The sequence below is a fragment of the Quercus lobata genome, chromosome 4 (assembly GCF_001633185.2).
Source record: "Quercus lobata isolate SW786 chromosome 4, ValleyOak3.0 Primary Assembly, whole genome shotgun sequence".
Lineage (NCBI taxonomy): Eukaryota > Viridiplantae > Streptophyta > Magnoliopsida > Fagales > Fagaceae > Quercus > Quercus lobata.
The window spans coordinates 37,696,972-37,711,013 of record NC_044907.1 but is presented as its reverse complement, the minus strand read 5'-3'; positions in this window follow the sequence as shown (position 1 = coordinate 37,711,013).

Sequence of the window (14,042 nt, the reverse complement as noted above, 5' to 3'; positions counted from 1 at the left end):
TAGAGAACATCGATCTAAGCATGTAAACACACTGATCTACACATATAAGCATGGAAATATGTATGTAGGCATGTAAAAGCCTAGCACATAGACATGGAAGAACATGGATCCAAGCATATAAGCATGTGAAGACAAGGATCTAACCATATAACATGGAAATAAACACATAGATACATAGATCCAAGCAAGGCATAGCTAACAACATCATACAAGCATGTGAGCATGTAACCCTAACTTCATCCTATAACAAAATGAGGAACAAAGCATAGGAAAACATGGCATATAACATAAAGCATGTAGATCTAAACATATAAGCATGTAAGGATGTAGATCTAAGCATGAAACATGGCATAAGGCATAAAAAGCAAGGAGATTTAGGCTAGAAGCAAAAATAAAGCAAGCAACATGCTAAAAAGAGCAATAAATCATGTGATGCAAGCAAAAAAAACAAGATAAATGCTACAAAAATATTTAGAAGGTTAGGTGTGTGGATAGTAGCCTAAAAGCTACATCCCTATCCCTAAACCCAAAATCTAAGCTGTTGAACCAAGGAGAAGAAAACTGGATATAAGAACAATACCTTGTATTTTTTTGTGAAGAAGCAATAATCGAGAGGCTTTGATGTGCTTCTTCATGTGTTTTTTGTGTTTTGAAGAGGGGAGAAAGGTGTCGAAAATGTCCAGGTAGAGAGCAGGACCCCATAAAAGTCTCTCTTTCTTGGTCTGAAGGGTGCCTGGGGCCTTTTATAGCCTTGTCACGATTTTCAATGCGGTGGCCCTTCAAGGGCCGCCCCCTTCAAAAGGACTCAGATCAGGCTGATTTTGACACCCTTGGAAAAATTTTGACTTCTTGTTTTTGAAAAGGTAAGGATCTTGAAAATCCAATGGTTGGATCAAAAGTTATGGCTCCTAGAAGTTAATGGTGCATCAATCGATGCGCTAACCTAGTTTTCATGATATCTTGACCGTTCTAACTCTGATTTCGACCCATGAATAGTTGTTGGAATGATAATTCGATAATCTTCGTAATGGCATTAGTCTCAACCTGTTCTGATAGCCAGATCAAAATTAGGATTTCTAGGACCCACCGAGAGTCAACTCTGGGTTAAACTTTGTCGAAGTTGCTAAAAATATTCGAAAAGCTCATGTTTGATATAAAACCATGAAAAATGTTGTTTTGTGAGGATTTTGACCTTGGTTGATCTTTGGTCAACCTAGGGTTGACTAGGGACACTTTGGTCATTTTAGTTGAAAAAGGCACTTTGAACACTCTGGTGTCCGAACGGGTTGCACCATGCCATTATAAATGTTCTCGTGACCCCATGGAGAGAAAATGATATTTTTGGGTTTTTCAAGGTCTGACACATAAATCAAGGGCTGGCAAAATATGGTATCAACAATTCAGGAGTACTCAATAATTAACCCTTGTATGAACGAATAGGGTTGTATCATGTATAAATGAAAGGGGTTTAAAGGGGTACCGGTGTGGCATTGAATTAAGGTCTCCAATGCCTAAATCAATACAGTTTCCAGTAGATCCAATCAGTGAATGTACCTTATATATACTTCAGGTTTGAGTTCTCCCATATATATAGTCTTCTTCTAGGAGTTTTTTTTTTATGTTATCCATCTTGCCATCATGGTCATACGGGATCTATAATAAGGGGGATGTTTTTCATTATGGCTGAGATTTTGGGAATGTAATTGATGAGTCCACAAAGTTGGCCTAAACATTATGCTTAGTCTTTCGGTCCAAGCTCATCCTCTATGCTCAAACACATCTTTTTTACTTGATCTCCCATGCTCTTGCTCTTACTATAAGACTAAATTGTCTCATTTGATAACATATTCGTTTGATAACTTCATGTATGTTATGGTTTAATAAGAAGTTGCATGTCCTTAAACATTGGCTAATGGAGAAGTAAAGTTTTCTAAGTAACTCCAACTTTGATGGGCAAGTGGAGGTTATATATGCAAGGAATTTGGTCCTCTCTCTACCTATAAAAGAGACATTCAGCTACCTCATCACATATATTGAATAGTTAAAAAGAAAAGAGAGTCAAAATAGTGGCGACTCCAGGAATTTTGTCCAAGGTGTTCCTTAAGAAGCATAAATTACACAATCCTATTTCCTTTTAGCCTTTAGGTAATTAGGTTTGATTCAATGTTATTAATTCTGTTTTGTTCTGGCCGGAATGGCAAGAAAATACCGTGCCGGTAAACAAACCGGAACAGTAACCTACCCTATTCCACTTTGAAAAAATTTTGGGTCATTCTGGTTTATTTTAGGTGTTTTTAGGATGTTTCAGTAAATACCGGCCAAAATTCAAGTTTTGGCCGACATGAAGTTTGTGCTTAAAAAAATAAATAAATAAATAATTGTTCTTAAAACCAAAACAAATTTGCATTCTATACACCAAAAGACCTCAAAAGGAAAAAAAAAATGAAATGAAAAGAAATGAACAAAGGTACTCATACAGCTAAAAAGAAAAAGTGTGTTGAGAATTTTGAAACTTAAAACTTGAGAAGAGACATTGCCACACTAGTACTGGTAGAAGACACAGAAATTACGAACAAGGAGGAAGGCAAAACGTAGATGTAAAAGTATAGATGAAGATGTAATAAAATTTAAAACATAGATGTAAAAGTGTTTGGAAATCGCTTATTTTGCTAAAACTAAAAATTTTTTGCTAAAAATATTGTAGATAAAGATAAAAATTAGCTGAAATAGTATAGTGGGGTCTATGAATAGTACTAAAAAATGCAGTAAGACTCATGAATAGTAGTAAAAATAAGTTGAATAGTAAAATAAGCTGGTTAAAAATAATTTATCCAAACACACATGAAGCATGTGTTTGGATTGAAATGAAAAAATTAAAATTATTTTACTATTCAGCTTATTTTTGTTACTATTTATGAGCCCCACTGCACTTTTTGGTACTATTCATGGACCCCACTGTACTATTTCAACTAACTTTTACATTTATCTACAGTATTTTCAGCAACACGTTTTCAGTTTCAATAAAATAAGCAGTATCCAAACAAACCCAAAGTGTAGAAATTAAGGAGACAGAAGACGTGTTTGGTTAAGAATAAATAAGAGAAAAAAAATTAAAAATGAGAAGTAATATATGTCTAGTGAGTAAAATAATAATAAAAAGAAAGAAAATGTTGGAAATTGTGTTGTATTGGACAGTGGGCTTAGTCAAGGAATCAAGCCGCTGCCCAGCCTTTAGTAGTTTTATTATATATATATATATATATATATATATATTTTACATTTTAGTTCAATTTTTTTTTTAGTTTTTCATTTTTGCTTGAAAAAACCCCCAATATTGTTAAGTTGCTCAAATTATAGACCAAAATTTAATTTCATTGGCATAAAAAAAAATTTAGGGTAGTCCCAAAAAATTTTTTAAAGGTAAATAAATATAAAATTTTAAATTATTATATATAAAAAAAAAAAATTCCAAGTCAGGGTGGTCCTAAGACCACCTTGTCCATAAGGTGGCTCCGCCACTAAGTCAAAAGGGAGAAACCTTTCCTTATATTTCTATAAGTATCTTTAAGTATGTGTTTGGATCCACGTCCATGTCTACTGTGTTTGCATTTTCAGCTTTTTTTTTTTTTTAATAAGCCGTAAAGTTTGACTTTTCCACCCATGCACTGTTCACACGTTTCAGATTTTCTCCAACAAAGTGCACTTTTTAGCATTGTTCACGCACTGTTCATGGGACCCACAAGCACTTTATTCAGGAAAAAAATATTAAAAATGGGTCCCACGATACTATTCACACATTTAAAAATTATTAAGACTTGATCTTAAGAAAATTTCAATGATGGATCAAGGTAAGCGTTATAATTAATTTGTGTAGTTGTGAAATCATGATAATTCAAGATCTTAGAATTTATATGATGGTTGTTTATAATCTAACATAAAGAAAATATTTACAGTTGCTACTAGCTTGTTGTCGTTCAATTGAGTGCTCCTTAATCCTTGTTCATTGAAAGGCAGGCTTCATTGAAGATTGTAGGGGGGTGTCAAGGTCGTGTTTTTATCTTAAGATAGATACAATATGCTGCTAATCTTGTAGCTTGAACCCTTTCCTCCCTAGACCCCCAAGCACTTATGCATGGGAAGGTGCCAATTAAGCTACTGATCTCTTGGCTAAAATAGAAAAGAAATTAATGAAATGGAACGAAGTAATCTTGTTTGGATATTTTAAATAAATGAATGAAAATGAATAGAATGTACCTTGTTTGGAAGTAACATAGAAGAATGGAATGAAATTATTAATATTAACATTATTATTGTACATCTATTTTAAAATAAAGTGCTCAATGTTTAGGGGTCTTGGGGAGTTATGGTGATTTCATTAAACTTAATTTCATTCCTTCTGATTCTTCCCAATTTAAGGTTTTGAGGGAAAAGGTAGGAATGAGTGTGTTCCCTCCTATGTACCCATTCTGTTCTCTCTCACTTATAGCCTGTTAGGTAGAGGTGTTTGAGTATTATTGTTCAAAATGATGTGAAAATTGTGGTTTAAAAAGTGTTGTAAAAACATGTATTTAAAGTACTCATAATGCAAAAAATGCGTTTGGTAGGCCTGTTTAGTATGTGATTCCAAACAACAGTTTTTAGTGTTTAAATACTAAAAACTATGGTTCTAAAAAAAAAACAACGCGTTTGGTAAGGGTGTTTTATTTTTATTTTTTATGAGTGCTTGAGTTATGTTGCTCATTTTAAGGCGTTTAAATACTGAATTTGGAAAACTCCTCTTACTAGTTTTAGATTTCAAACAATGTTGCTCAATGACACTTTTGTAAATATTTTAAAGACTGTAAGTCTCACTAATTAGACTACATGTCATCACTTAAAAAAAAAAAAAAAAAAACAAACAAACAAACATGTACCAAACACACAATTATGTTTTTTCACTTTTGAAAAAACGTTACTAGAAATATAATATCAAACACATTTTTTGCATTATGAATATTTTAAATATGTGTTTTCAAAACACTTTTTAAATCATAGTGCAACAAAACACTAAAAAACCCTCAAAATATCCTTGCAAATCCACTGCTGAGATTGTGTGTGGTGGTTTGTGTTGTCGTTGGCTGGGTTTCATGGTGGAACAGGGAGGCTTTGCCTTGTTTGGATCGAAGTCTAAGCTTTGGTCGGGTTTGAATTCGGAGATAAAGCAGAGAATGAAGTTGTTGAGTGTTGTGGTTAGAGGTAATGAGCTTGAAAAGCTTAGGCCATGGAGGTTTTGAAAGCTGAATATCAAAAAGAAGGAAAAGTTTCTAGACCTGGTTGAGAAAGATGGAGAGACAGTGGGGGAGAGAGAGACAGAGGGAGAGTGAGAAATAATTAAAAAAAAAGAATAAAAATATTAAAGAAAGAATATTTAAATGAAGTTGTAAAAAAAAAAATAGAATGTTTGATGTTTGGTATATTGTAAAATAAGGTGTTAAAATTGTAAAATTAGTGTTTTGAGATTGTAAATGCTAAAAAATTTAGAAGTCTTGATACCAATGCTCTAAATAATGACTTTATTGCTCAACGCGAACAGAGGAGAAACAAAAGGATCTGAGCCTGGCCCCATCTCTAATCATGACTTGAACAACATAAGCTAGTAGTGTGTACAAAGTTTTAGGATTGATTTTCTGGGTTTTGGAAGCTATTTGTGTGTGTGTGTGTGTGTGTGTGTGTGTGTGTTTTGGTTTTATTTTCTGGTTATTTTCAGTGAGGTTTTGGGTATTTTTCTGTTCTGATTTTTTGGTTTTTTGGTTGGGTTTCTATGCGATTGCAGTGGGGGTATTTTCTAGGTTTCTAGTATGATTTACAAAGGGCAATTTGATGGTGTCTATGAGGTTTTTTATTGTAGAGTTTTTGGGTAATTTGTTGGGATGTTTGGGTGTTTTTTGTGAGCTTTTTAGGAAGAAGATGGTAAGAGTTAGCTGAGATGGTGAGATGGAGAGGATGAAGCTTAGATGAGATGGTTTGATAGAGGGGAAGTGAGAAGAGACTTGAGAAGGAGACAAGCATAGAAGAGAAAAAAAGAAATTAATAAAAAAATGATAACATCTTGTTTCAATGCACTCTCAAAAATGAGAGTGCACTGTAGCAAGATCTCAAATTTTTTTAGCATATGCAAGTTTTGAAGGAGTGGGTTTTAGATGCTAAAATTTAAGTTTTAGCATTTTTGCAATCCTTGATAAGGATGCTCTTAGCACCCCAAAAAAAAAAAAAAAAAAAGCCAATGCATTCACTAATCTCATAAGTCATAACACTGTAAAACATGTACGTGAGAAAATAAAGTGTAGTTTTTAGATAATATACTTGAGAAAATACCAGTGAGAATTTACTTGAACAAGACAATTAATCAACTGCAAAGAACTTTATAATTTAACTAGTATATTTGTGTGTTTTTAATTAAAATATCCAGAATTCAAGCTGCATTTTCATTGTAATTATGATATTATCACTTAAAAAAATGGCACTATATAAGTTTAAAATATTGGAAAGTATAATATTGTATATGCTTTAAAAAGTTTAAAAAAGAAAAGAAAACTGTATCAAAATATATGCCGTAAACATGTGGCAATCCTAGATTTACTAATATGAACATTCCTAAGTTTATTTAGATTTTAGATGGTCAGTTGGTTTCTCGAATCATTCGAAAATACGGAGAAGCCATTTGGTACGTCTCCGTATTATTCAGATTTCCCCAATATTGTCTATTCTTTGTGGTGACTCACCAAAGGTCTCTATAAATCAAATGCCCCCGGCTCTTTCTTCCTCACCACCAACACCAAAACACACAGAAAAACAGAGATATCATAGAAACCAGTTCTTTTTCTTGCTCAGAGTCAGAGACAGTCACCGAGATTATGGACCACAACCATTCCGGCAATCTTCCCGAAAGGTTAGCTCAAATACAAAGCTCTTTCATTTAGTTTTTGGTTTTACATTTTTCAGTTTCGTCATGGATTATAGTAGAGTTCTGTTCAAGCCTCCAAGGCCACAGTTTTAGTACTATGTGTGTGTGTGTTTTTTTCTTCATGAATTTCATTTAATGTTTCACTAAATAAGATTTTGATTGTGTGTTCAATCAATGTTCATTAAACTTTACTCATTGATAGAGGTGATTTCTTCATTTTTTTTTTTTTTTTTTTGGTTCAAAAGCAGTGTAACTTCCACATTTGAGTACATGAAGTCTCTCTGGTGCACAAGCTAGAATCAATCTTCTTCATTGTGTATGTGTGTGTATTTCAAGGCCTTGATTAGGATTTCAGAGTGTCAAACTGCCTAATGCAACTACAATTGTTTTTTCTTGGATGAATTAAGGCAACTACAGTTCATGATGCATCATACTCTTGAGCAGCTTTAATCAATTGTTTTCTTGATTTCTTTTTTTCTTTTTTCTTTTTTCTTTTTCTTTTTTTAGTTTTCCTCACATCATTATCTTTTTGGTTCTATTGATTCTTTTCTCCCCTGTTTTAATTGTTTCCATGCTCATTAATTTCTCTCTCTCTCTCTCTGTGGAATTTTTTCATTGGCTGCCAACAATGTAGAAGATTGGCATTGAAAATTTTGAAATGTTTGAATCTTATAAAGGTAAGATCCAAAAAGCTCACCTTTGGATATTGAGCAATGTTTTAGTGTCATGACAGAGTATTAGAAATGGTTTTTTTTTTTTTTTTTTTTTTTTTTCTTGGGATGCAAATAATTTTCTGAACTTTTTATATTCTCAATCTGAAAGTACCCAAGAGAAGTACACATGTTTGTCTAACTTTCATACACATCTGCTAAAGAGTGCTCTTTTTATATATATAATTTGATAGTTAGGAAATTACAGTGCTTAAGTTAGTCCTCATTAAGTTACAAAACTTTTTTCTCTTGCATGTAAATGTAACTTTTTTACTAATTTTTTTTTTAATTGTTAAAAATTAGTTATAGTTACTAGAAAAACAATGAATGTTTAAAAAGTTGTACGTTAATGAATAAAATAAAAAAAAATTTAAAAAAAATTTCAAATATCAATTAACTTTAATTCCAAAAACATCTTTTGTAGTACTTTTTCATTTTTTTTCTTTTCTTGGATGAATGGCTGAGTTGTATTACAAAACCAAACCAAAGGGGTCCTGACCATTGACCAAAACACAGAGTCTAAATATGAATATTTTTCAATACACCATTATGCCATGTTTAATGTAAAAGGAAGATTTTCACACCGTTTACCGAAAATTCGTTGGACAAAATTTTGCATTTTTCAGTTCTTTACATTGTTATATATTGTTTGCTAAATATGTATGTTAGTATTTTTTTAAAAATATGAATATCGATGTTTTATCAACGGATCTTCGACTTTTTTATTTATTATTGAAATGAAGAGCATTTTTCTTGTGCATAATTCAAAATTCTTTATGCATATCTCTACAAAATTAGAAAAACTTGTGATTTTAAAGGTAAAATCCTCTTCTTATTTGTTTTTTTTTTTTTTTCTTCTTCTTCTCAATTTACTTTTACTTTTACTTTTTTTTTTCTTAAAATAAGAAGCATTTGGTATGTGAAAGTCATGATAGAAGATTAAATTATCCCCATTTTTATAAAAATAAATAAAGAGTTACGATAACATGTGATAGAGGATTTGGATGACAATTCTCTTCATAAAAGAAAACATGCAATACCACTAAATTACAAAACTCTGTCATTACCCTAATTTTTCAAGAACATGAGATTCACTCAATTAAGGGCCTTGTAATTTATTGTTCCCAACTTAGTTCATATTTTTAGCAAGACATCAAAAGATTTTATGCATTTACTCTTAAAGAAAGGATAAATTTTCTATCATCCTTGTCCATCTTTTTTATTATTATTATTAATTAAAGCAATCTTCACATTGTTATGCATAACAACACATGTCAAGTTACACATTACTAGCAACCTAGCCCCAAAAAACAAATGGAATGTGACAAATATTCATTTAATTTCTTATATTTGCACCCTTTAACTATATGTTGCACATAATCTAAGACATTTTATGTTCTTTGTCTAGAATTGAGCAAGAATTCCGTTCCTTCATCGCATGGCTTGCTCTGGTTGGATTTACCTTTAGTAATCTGCTTATCCTCGTCAGATTAATGTATCAAGGTACAGGTGCTGCTCTATTCCATGAACACAATGCAATCATGCTAGGCCTAATAATTGATGTAGTTACTTTCACTTTAGCATTGGCAGCGTGGGTACTAGCCACTTCCAACAGAAATTCTCCCTTATTCTTCAAGAGTGTGTGTCTTATTTTGGGGGCTTTGGCCTGTGACTTACTCCTCTTCATCCTTAACCCAATCTTGGGGTGGGTCATTCTTGCATTATGTGCATCCACACTTGTATGTTTACTTTATGGCTTCTATAAACAAATTTTTGAGTCTTGCCGAGAAAATCTCCAATCAGTTTCAAACTGGTTCAGACAGAAATTCCAATTCCAATCAATTTCCCAAGCATCCAATGGATCTCTCATGCTTACTCCCTATGTGACAGAGAGACAAGTGACTAAATTGGAGGAAGGCTTGACAGAAGGTTAAGCACAGCGAATGGAGGAGACTGTGTTCTTATTATGCATTGATTTTTAATACAATAAGTATAGTGACCTTTTTTCTACAACATATTAAAGTAGTAGATTATGAGTGATGGGAAAAAAAATGATACAGTATTAGTGTTTGGTCAATGTGAAAGTAATCTTCTACAATTCACAATTTGTTGTCTCAATAAGTTATGATATAAATTGTATTTGTAGTAGATCCTAAAAGAGATAATTGGACTTCAATTAAAATAAATAAATAAATAAAAAATTGTGATTGGCTTGGGCTTAAATCTTACAATGATGCGGCCCAAAGAATTCAAATTTAGGCCTATTCTAAGCAAAATTTAATTAAACCGGGCTTTATGGGACTTAATGCAAAACACCGAAATTGTGCCCATTCAAATAGAAAAATTGGTTCAAAAGCTAAAAGACACCCAGCCCAAATAAGCTAGAAGACACCTAGTCTAAACCCATTTTAACAAGTTAACTAGTCCAAACCCATTATTTGCCCTTCTAGTTAACTTGGTGCATCAAAGAGAAGGTGTATATATTGTAATATAAACGTAATCCTCTGACCTATAATAAAAAATAGATAAAAAATAAAAAATTTTCTATTAATTGATAGAATTTTTTTGGTCTTACGATTTAAAAATTTTAATTAAGACCAAAAATTTAATAAATAAACATTATTTTAAACTATTATATTATTTTTGAATGTTCAAATTTTATCAATACGTTTTACTATGTTTGCAATATTTTAAAAGTGTAAAAAATTTCAAACTCCCAAAAAATTTTCCCTCTCTCTCTCTCTCTCCCTCTCTCTCTCTCTCTCTCTCTCTCTCAAAATTAAAATTAGAATTAATAGTTTTCGAGTCAAATTCAAAACTAAAATCCAACATTGCCAAGAGAGACGGTGGGCATCTAAAATATGATATTTATGCTAATACTAATGGTTTCAACATTTTTAGAATTAAAAGTTTTTAATATAAATATATGAAAATAGTCCAATTAATGTATTAAATTATATAAAAAGGTTGGATTATTTTTCTAATTCATGTATCGTTGATAAAATATTAAGTAATAATACATTTTACATTTCTGTTTGGCCCAACATGTGTTGAGTTAGCTCTATACTAGGCCTTATTATTGCAAATCGGAATTTGAGCAAGACTTGAAAAGAAGCTGTTTGAAACTAAATTTGAGGTATTCAATATATATGACACAATTTAGAATTTGCAAGTTTTTTTAACAGTTTTATTTTATATTTAAAATACTCTACACATATGAAAATTTTGCAAAGCAATGTGGCCATATTTTGCAAGAAATGGATTCATCATGCCAATAACGTTGTTAATATTTCATGATTTTGGCATTATCATAGTGGTATTAGTTCAAAGAAATCAATTCAATCGAGGTTAAAGTTTAAAAATAAATAAATAAGGATCAAATGGATGGCTTTGCAAATGAGTATTCAACGAGTACTACCATTAGGGTATTGAAAGAAACTAATAAAAAGACCTTACTTTAAATTGTCACCGGACACAAAATGTGTAAAGCTGGCTTGCTTCTCAACACATTATAACTCAACGGATTACAATGAATATGGTCACATCATCTCCTACACAAGCCAAATATAACTTTCGATCCCTTAACTCTTTAAAAATTTGCCATAATGTCAACTAATATTTATGCATAGAGCCAAAAGCCAATAAAAGCCAAACTGTTATTCAAAATTCACAAGTACTGTATAATCTTTCTTCCTAACAAAATCTTCTTGGTAAGGTTAATCACTAATGCAACTATTATTATTTTAACACCTTATTTTATAATACACCCTACATCAAAAGTTTTATTTCTTTGCCACTTCATTTAAAATAATAATAATAATAACCTACATCTACAAACATTAAAAGCAACACCACTTATCTAAGGAATATATTAATATTTCTTGTTATAAGATTTAAGTTACAGTAAACTGCTATCTATGGCAGTCTACTGTAGCTCATATGCCAAAATTTATAGAAATAGCATCCTTGTTGTAGGGTGTTTTTTATGGAATGGGATGCTAAAATTTTACTTTTTAGCTTTTAAAGGTCTTATTGTGAATGCTCTAAAATATCACAACTAAGAGGAAGAAAAGCAAATGACTTTTGATTCATAATATTTTTAGAATGGCACTTTGAAAAGAAAAGAAAAAAAAGTCAAAAGTCTTATAGCTGAATTGGCACCTCCCCATGTACAAAGTGATTGGGGGTCTAGGGAGGAAAGGATTCGAGTTGCGGGATTAGCAGCATGTTGTAATTACTCCTCAAAAAAAAAAAAAAAAAGTTAAAAGTTTTGGCTCTTTGAGATTTGGATTTAATGGTGATATTTAGCTCTGCCTTAATTATTGTTTGGGTTTTCTTTTCTTTTTTTCCTTATTTTGTCATTGATAACAATTAGATATTTTACATTTGCAATAAATTCTCAATTACAAGAATTAAATCATTGGTCTAGTGAGTAAGCAATGAGATCTGTGGAATTTTCAAAATTGATGATATTTGTTTGTTGAAATTGGAAATTAACCATTACAAACATAATTTAGTTCAACATCTGAATTCCAAACAAAATGTTTTTTTTTTTTTTTTTTAAGAAACAAAATGTTAAATATTTATGAATTACGCCAATAGCTTGTAAGGACCAGAAAATCAACAACCTGCTAACTTATAGAGTGGTCTTAGTGTACTTATTATTCTAATTTCTATTGCAACTATGGAATGGGAATTTTTTTTTTTTTTGGAAACTGGCACATTCATCTATTTATAACAGAAGAGAATCATGATACAATGCATTCAAAGCTGGTGGGGGTGAATCCTCCATCCAGAACACATCCTCAACAATATTCCTAGCATGCTGCGCAAGAGCATGAGCTACCCGGTTACCCCCTCTCCTAATACAACTGAAATTTACCCAATGCATCCTACAAACTAAGTGGCGCACATCATCCACCACATTACCCAATAGCGACTGATCAGTCAACGAAGAAGATAAAGCTTTCATAACATTACTATTATCTCCTTAGATCACAAGCTCAGAAAATCCAGCATCAGTGGCGAACTCTACTGCCTTTCTGCATGCTAACAGCTCCGCTTCTTCACTACTACTCACTGGTGGTCCTCCTGCTGATATCGCTGCCATTACCTCGCCCTTATCATTCCGTATAATGGCACCAAACCCAGTCCTTTCAGCTTCCACAAACACCGCTGCATCAAAATTTAACTTGAAGACCAAATTTGGAGGTGGTTTCCACACATCACCAACTAACTGCACCACACCATCAACACGTAAATTTCCTTGAGAAGTCTGATATTCCTCTAAGTACTCCACAGCTCTCTTACACAACATGTTTGGATCCTGAATCTTCCCCCCATGCAGCAACTTGTTTCGTTGGTTCCAAAGTATCCATGCCTGAACTAAAAACAACTCCATCTCCTTCAAAGAGAGTCTACTCAACAAATACTCCATCAGCTCCATCATATCAGCTTGGCCATGCGTACACTTCTGTATCTTCAATGAACTCCCAGCCCACACGTCCACAGCAACCCCGCAGTCCCATAATGCATGTACTGTTGACTCTGGAAGCCTGGTGCAATTCGGACATACAGCATTATGAATAATTCTTCTCTTCACAAGGTTCAACCATGTTGGCAAAATCTCCTGACATGCCCTCCACCCAAACACTTTAATCTTATTAGGAATATGTAATTTCCACAGAGCATTCCACACCTGTTTTCCAGCACAGCCACTAGAATTCTCAGTCCATTCCTCACCTTTTTGAATCTGTACAGCCACCCTATAAGCCGACTTCACTGAGAACATTCCATTCTTATTGTACATCCACAGTAATATATCTGGCACATGTCGATGACTCAATGGAATTTTACAAATTGCCTCCTCATCATCAGTATGAAACAGTGAATTAATCAGCTCTCTTCTCCAACAATGTAGTTCCAGATCAAGGAGATCAGCCACTACCATTCCATTAGTTTCTTCACTAGCCGGGTATAAAACTTTATTGGTTGGATGATTTGGAATCCATCTATCCTCATGAACTCTAATTGAATACCCATCCCCAACTCTCCAACAACTCCCCTTTTTAAGGATAGGTTTAGCCGCCATTATGCTTCTCCAAACAAAAGAACAATTAGGGGATACAACAGCTTCAAGAAAATTAGTCCGTGGAAAATATCTAGCCTTGAAACACTTGAATAAAAGAGAGTCGTCCTCTTTAAGCAATCTTCAACTCTATATATATATATATATATATATATATATATATAACTAGGTCAACAAAATGGAAAATGATTGTATAAGATAAGCTTTGATTTTGTAAATAAAAAAGGAAATTAATATGAAATTTAGTACATAATCGACTACTTTTTGATATATTATAAATGATGAAGTTGAAATGTATTAA